Raw genomic sequence first — 7,942 nt, forward strand, 5'->3', positions numbered from 1 at the left:
GCGCTCTACCGAGTGCCCGTTCTAGTTATACTATATTTTAGTCATGTGACGAGAGCCCCGCTTTGTTCTATTTCTTAATTGAGTTGTTTCTTATTTGTCTTTATACAAGTTTGTATGAGGAATATACAAACCATATATAGAATGAATCTATTAATTTAAAAAGGCACTCTTCTGAAGTGAAATCCCACAATATATGCTTCAAAAAGAAATCAACCCATAACTTCTGCCTCTGATAATGAAAACATGAATGATAAATAGCTAAAAGTATCCAAATTCGTTGAAAATTGTTATTAATGAAATTCAAATACAGCTGGCGTTTGCAGTGGTCGAGAGTAATCAAGTACTTTTACTTACTTTAGTTCAATGTTCTGTTCTGTAATACTTCTACACTACATCGCTGGGAGAAATATTGTACTTTAAAAAACTCCCATACATTTAGTTGATATCTTAAGTTACTTTGCTATGCTCAATTTATGAATATTCTATAAATGGGACTTCAAACCCTGGAGGAGGATTCAGAAACCGCCCAGCAGTTCATATAAAGTAATAGAACACCAGCTCCACATTTACCAGCTGCAACATTAAAGTGATGAACACAATAATGCATCAATAATTATTCTGAAATGGGCCATTCTCCAGAAGGAGCACTTTTACTTACGGTACTGAATGAATGTGATGCTATTACTTTTGCAACAAATTCACATTGTTACGTTTAGCAATTTTTTGAGATAAATAAGAATGTTTCTTATTTAATGTGATTATATACTATAAAAAAACATGTTTTAATATTATATTCCATTTCTGTCAAGTGATCTGTTGAAATATTACACACTTTTCCTTTGATGTGAGCACAATATGTGAGGCACACGTAAATACTACGGAACCACAACCATATGACACCGACACATTAATCAATGCTTACTTCCTCAATTTGACGTTGACGACAGCAGCAAGATTTTCTTTTGTTTAATCATCATCGTGTGTGTTGGCAGCCATGTGGCTTTCATCCAAATTCAATTATCATACTGTACCACGCTTCACAGGACACACACACACACACACACACACATTTACACAGGTCTAAGAGAATGCAGAAACAGGGAGTGTCTTCATAGTTTTAGTATGGTTCTTCTCACTGCCATTTGTTGTGTGTGTGTGTGTGTTACAGATTGTTATGATGTATATTGTCTGAGGCTAAAGGTGAAATGCAAAACACCCAAGACACACACACACACACACAGTTGTCTCTCAAGTTGTTTTCTTTTTTAAATTCATCAGCATCATCCTCTGTTCATTTGTCACTCTCCGGCTTTTTCCCATCAAACATCCTGGAAAGTGAACTCAACAGATAAAAAGTTAATGTTTGTGTTTCCCGAACCAAAGAAGAGCCGGTACATCAGAATTGAGAGGTGGACAGTCCTACGGAGCAGGATTAGTCGGTAAGCGAGGCACACAACCTAAAGCCAGAGTGTAATGTTCAAGTTTAACACCAAAGAAAGAAAAAGAAAGAGACGAGAAATAAAAATAAAAGGAAAGACTTGTCTATTGGTATTTATTAAAGATTATATTCAATTTAAGTTAGTTTATAATAAATAAAAACACGTTGCCTTCATTGTGGGACAGTGTCGTGTCGGACCTGGATGCAGTTCTTGAGTACAACGTTATGCATGAAGAGCTGTAGAACGCGTGTTCCTCCAGAGGCCTTAGAGTACAGATGGGTGAAATACCTGCGTTAACACAATTAGTTCATTTCTGCAGCATTCCTCTGTTGCTACACTTGCTTTTGGCTGGAAGGATTATTTTACAACTGTCATATCGAAATGGCGGCATGCGGTTCCTCGTTTGCTGTGCGGCAGTAGAGTTAGAAGTGGAAGTGCATTCTCTCTGCCGACCACCAGTGGGCGACTCCTCTGGTTGCAAAAATAACTTGTTTATTCCCTCAGTAAACATTCTAAACATGAATGTATGGTCTCAATCTCTCGTTTTCTTCAATGCAGCGTGATGTTCATTTCGTAAATTATGGTCCATTTAAAGTGAAACAGCCGTAGATACCGTCTCTACTCCCCATTACAAATATGGTAACTTTTGTTCATTGGTTGCAAAAACAAAATCATGGCAACAACCGTAATCCAAGATTGCGACGGCGAATGTCTTCACAACATCATTTCACAAACCAAGGAGTGACGTCACAATGACTGCGTCCACCTCTTATATACAGTTTAGGATTTGCACAAGGAAGTGATGGTTTCACTCAATCACAGCAGCAACCTAGTGGACATTAGAGGAATCACAGCTCAACACACTCCAGCTGAGGAGGATGCTGATTGGTCCAAACACCATCGGACCTTCGGAATTAATATTTGTGTTTTTGTTGTGTTTTCTTAAATGTCCTAGTTTTGTTTTTTCATGTCCCTGCATGTGCAAGACAAAACATTTGAATAACAATCAACCCGGTTTGTATTCTGGGTGGTTGATAGGGGGCTAAACACACACACACACACACACACACACACACACACAAACACAGGAGGCATGAAATTACAGTTGCGTCGGTCGGAACGAAGAGCAGAAGGAAACTTTACCGATAAGGCAGAGGCTTCACGCAAACCCTCATCACACTTTGCGTCAGTGTTTGTGTACTGAGTGTGTGTGTGTGTGTGTGTGTGTGTGTGTGTGTATGTGTGCGTGTGGGATGGGGTCTACTAAAAGAAATCCTAGGGCGCTGGTCTTTCCCTCCACTCTATAATCCTTGTGTGCTCTGAATGTGTGTGTGTGTGTGTGTGTGTGTGTGTGTGTGTGTTAATTTGGACAGTCAGGCCTGGTGTGTCACCAGATAAGTCAGTTCAATATTCACACTCTGTCTGTCACTGGGTGGCACTCACAGCTGCACAGTATGTGTGCGTGTGTGTGTGTTTTACACATTATTTAAATAAATACTCTAATATTTGAAAAGAAGCAAATGTCAACACGGCTGCTGGTCTGAAGAATCAATCTGGTGATATTATATTGTATTAAAATGAAATGTGTACATGATGTTACAGCAATATCAGCCTAGGTCTGTTTGATTTAAATTACACTTGTGCTTGTATGTTTGATTTTGTTATGAACGCAAACAAGACAGAAAGACACGAAAGACAGACAGAAAAAGGAAAAAAGACCCAACAGAAAAGAAAAAAAGACACCAAAGAAAGAAAAAGGAAAAAAAGAGATGAAAGAATGATGAGACACAAAAGACAAAACAAAGAAAGACAAGAATGAGAAGAAGACAATAAAAGAATAATAGAAAAACACAAAGATGGCAAAGAAAGAAAAGAAGATACAAAATAAGAAATAACGGAAAACACACAAAAAAAGAAGACATTAAAGAAAGAAGAGAAAGAAGATGTGAAAAAGGCAACCAAGAAATAACACTCAGATAAAAAGGAGAAGAGGAAGCACCGGAGAGAAGGAAGAAAAGATTCAGCCAACATTTCGACCTCCAATATCTTAAAATCACATTATCTTACCAATCCTTCATAATGTGTGTTATTCAAACAGAACGCTACACTGTGTGTATTCATTACGACTGTCAGTGTCTATTGGGATACCCTGTAACAAAAATACTGAAGCATCCTTTGTCTAAGAAATACAATAAAGTACTCAAGAATGAAATATAAGCTCAGAAGCAGTGCGAGACGTCACATGACCCAGAGGAACCGGAGAGACCTACAGACGGACCTCTCGCAGGCCAACAGGAAGTTGGAGAGTCGGCATGTGAGTCACAATTAATATTGGAGGAAAGGTGAGAGGATGTGGAGAAGAGGGAGAGTCGAGATGACGTGAGAAAATAAGAGAGGAGGGGATGAGGGGAAGAGGAGGAGGAGGATACGTTTCCTCCTCAGGGGAGACGTTGACCTGTCAGAGTAAATGTCTCCTCTGCACGGAGATAAAATCATATTCATAAGATCAAGCACTTTAAATCCTGACCAGCTCTTCTGTTTGAAGAACCTTGACGGAGACGAAGGAGGACGATTATTAGCTCTTCATCAGCAAACTCCTCCTGACACATTTTGGGGTTTCACACAATCTTTGAACATACTGTAATCAGAGTACCGAGAGGAACATGGGGCTCTTTACTTAAGTTAAAGTACCAGATTACAGCTCAAGTATGACCAAGAAAAGAGAGCATAGAGAGAGGACACAAATGTAATTATTTTAATGTTTAAAAAAAAGTTAATTTTGATTTTTGATAAGTTTCCATAATTTGTTTTAGGGATGAAAGTAGTTTGGGGGGAAAGAAAATCCTGTTTTTTTACTTTTCACGCCAGAAGGATGAACTAAGTTGTTAAATTGTATAGATGTTTCTGTAAGTTTTGGTTTCACAAGGAGGCGAGCGCCCTAAGGAGCTCTACATGACGTTCTGCTGTCGTGACCTACGTATGTCTCTCTAGACTTCAACATGATTGGTTTAAATGTTCAATGTCAGAATGTTCTCAAACCAGGCGGTAACCTCCACTTCCGCCGAGTGAAGCCGATAAAAGTGTCTTGAACCTGCATTCTCTCTACTGACCAGCAGGGGGCGACTCCTCTGGTTGGATAGAAGTCTATGAGAAAATTACTCTAGATATGCTGCGGGCTTATAGGCTGTGGGGGAGTTTTTCCTGATCCGATGTGAGGTCCTGGGACAGGGATTCAAATTTGTAATTTGTGATTTTGGTAAATACAAAATAAACTAGATTTAATTGAATTAAATTACACATGAGTTTATGGTCTTAATCTCCAAGATGGCGACGTCGAAAACTCAAGGCTTCGAAATGGCAGTCGGCAAACCAATAGGTGACGTCACCATAACAACTTCCACTTCCTACCTACTTTATCCAGTGTATGGTTTCCACATGCACCTCAGACACATCACGCCGCATTTTAAAAATTGCAGTTTTTAAAAGGTTCAAGTAATTCTGAAACAGTGTTAGTCTGAAACAGGTGTTCTGGTTTTCAGATGCTTCACAACAACTCATCTGGCTGACTTAGTATAGAATATTTCCAGATAACAGTTTTGCTATAAAAAACAGGACATGATTCAGACCAGCAGAGCGTTTCAGACCAATGCTGCTGCTAAACAAAAAGAGTGAACATGCATGTGGCTGCTGTTCTGCATTTTATGCTTTAGTTTTGACCCTTGCATTTAATCCGTTTTTTATGTCAAGCAATTTTTCCTTTGTTTAAAAAAAAAAAAATCATGTCTGCAAATATTAGTTCACGCATTGATGATCAACAAACACACACACTTACACACCTGCTGGAAGCCTGCTCCCATTGGCTGAGCCCGAAGGCTGAAGGTGGGTGTGGTATTGATCAGAAACACCGGTGGCAATTATATGACTTCCCACTGAGCCTGGAGCTCATCACTATTCACTGTGGGAGAACACACACACACACACACACACACACACACACACACCCGCAGTCACTCTTTGATTAATGCTAATTTGTGTGTGTGGACGTGACACGCCTTAATCCTCCTTTCTAATTGGTCTTTCATTATGGCGAAGGAGAAATCAGGGGGGCGTGTCCATGGCCCTTCGTTCAGGTGGTGTCACCGTGGTTACCGCAGCTCAATGTGAATGGATGAGGCGATGAGGATACCGCAACTAGGGAAACAAAGGGACGGAACATTAATTCATTAAAAGCTGGATGGAAAAGTTTTTGGCCATCACCTTTTAGTTCAATGTGATCATTCACTATAAGTTGTGTTTGTGTCCATCTGATGAATGAATGTCCTATATTCTTTCTCTTTTATTTACGGTTTTGGTCTCCACCAACTCCTGGGGAAATATCTCTCTTGAGATGCTCCACTCTGTTCACCAGCTGGGCTCTAACTGTCTCTGTCTTCTGTCGTGGCTTTTCACTTGCCTGGGATTAAACTGTTTCACACAGAATGCATTTGTGTAAGTAAGTAAGTATCAAAACGACCTCATTTTCTTTACACTGGGAATAAAGACTTCAACCAATCACGTTGTGCGGAATAGGTTGACAAAAGCATCACAGTAGTCCGATCACGAGAGCAAACCTTTCCAGCTTGACAAGAAGGATTTTCTTCTTACCTTCCACAATAAAAGCCCAAGACATTCAACATTCAAAGATGACTATTTCACATTTTCTCTTGATTCTGACGTGGAAAAGAAGCCGCTGCCGAAGTTTTGAAATGACTTGATATACAGGGCATCCTGAAGTTATGAAACAGTTTGGATTCTCTTGTTTTAAGTGGACTCTGTGAAACACTGAAACAAAAGCCAAAGATCCTGCTGTATGTTCTCTTTGAAGCTCAGGTACGTTCTGTTTGTATGTTCCTGCCCGTCCGTGTGTGTCGGTCCTCCAAAACCTCCCTCCTCCATCATTTCCACGGCACACAGCACCGCCTGCAGCCATGTGTCTGTGAGGCGCGTCCTCACCTGGGGCCAATGGTTTCCCAGCAGCACCGGCTCCCTCATTAACCCTGTCCACACTGTCCCGTCTGCTCATTATTCACTGGCTGCTGGTGATGCTGGTGTTCACGGAGCAGACACCTCCACCCGGTGCTTCAGACTGTCCCGTGCACAATCATTAACGTCTTTCAAATAACCTCAAAACAAAACAACTTTGTCTTCATGAAACACTGCATTTTATTTCCTAGATGTCTTTCCTGTTTATTGTTGTTTCTTTGTACATTTCTTGTGGGAATTATGTTTCTATTTGGTTTTAGTGTTGTTGTAATTGTCTTATCTTGTTTCATCGCAGTCGTGAAGTGTTTTTTCATAAGTCATAGCAACAAGCTGCTCCCTGTGTTCTTCTAGCTTTGATTTTTTTTGTCGTCTGCAGGAACTTTTAGAGAAAAACCTTTTAGATATAAACTTATATCAACAAGAACTAATACAACTGAAGAGAAATCTCTCGGCCCAATCTAAGTGCTCCCCCCCACTCCTGTACTGAAGACTACCTTGACTTATGTTTATTAGCATTTTGACCAACTGAGCACTGAAAAAAGACCAGAGGATTGCCCCCCCCCCCCCCCCCCACACACACACACACATACCTACACAATCACACACACACACACACACAACCATGTCTTGACAGTAGTAGACACTTAAACAACCCTATCTATTATCCATCAGAGTAAACCTGCACTTGATTCCAGTATTTGTTCCTCTTACTGATGCTGGACTTTCCTTAAGGCAGCACAGAGACTTAAGACATGTAGTTTTCAGTTCTGAAACAGACTGAAAGAGTCCCATTAGTGCTAAAACCTACTGAGCTGGTTGATGATAAAAGCATGTTTCACTAACAAAGACCACTCCGACAGTGATATGAGTGTACGGTTGGTTTATTGGGAGATTAATGAATGAAGATATCGAGGGATGATTATCAGCTGTTACAAGAAGGGTAGAGGGGGTCGTGAAGAGCAGGTTTGGAGGGGTGCGATGAGAGACTTCTGGCGTCCGGTGGTTCGAGGGAACGGCGGCGATGGAGACTCGTTAGTGGGGGCCGTCTCTTCTAAAGCTCCCCCGTTGTTCCTGTAGTCCTGGAGGAGAGAGAGGGAGAGAAATGGGAAGACAAGAACGGGGTTGGGAGGGAGGGATGTCAGGGCTGAGTCGAAGAGGGAGTGAACGGGTTCGACGTGCTTAAGTACTGAGGACTCGGATGATTGGCTGAGTTCGGGGCGTGGCCTTCGTTCCTGAACTATGTTCTTATTAAAACACCATTTATGATCGTGAGATCCACCCCATTGCCTGCACTCCACTTCCTGTCACTCCCTTCTAAATCCACCTAACAAGGAAGTCAGCTCAGGTGTGGCTTGGTGTGAAAAAGGGCGGGGCTAAAAGCCATCATCCAGCGGCCTTAATCTTCATCAAATGTCCTAAATGATCCAACATTACTGCTAAATAATTAAAAGGTGTTGAAACGGTGTTGAGGCGGAGGTCAT

Source organism: Pseudoliparis swirei, chromosome 5 (genome assembly GCF_029220125.1).
Source record: "Pseudoliparis swirei isolate HS2019 ecotype Mariana Trench chromosome 5, NWPU_hadal_v1, whole genome shotgun sequence".
In the NCBI taxonomy this organism is placed as follows: domain Eukaryota; kingdom Metazoa; phylum Chordata; class Actinopteri; order Perciformes; family Liparidae; genus Pseudoliparis; species Pseudoliparis swirei.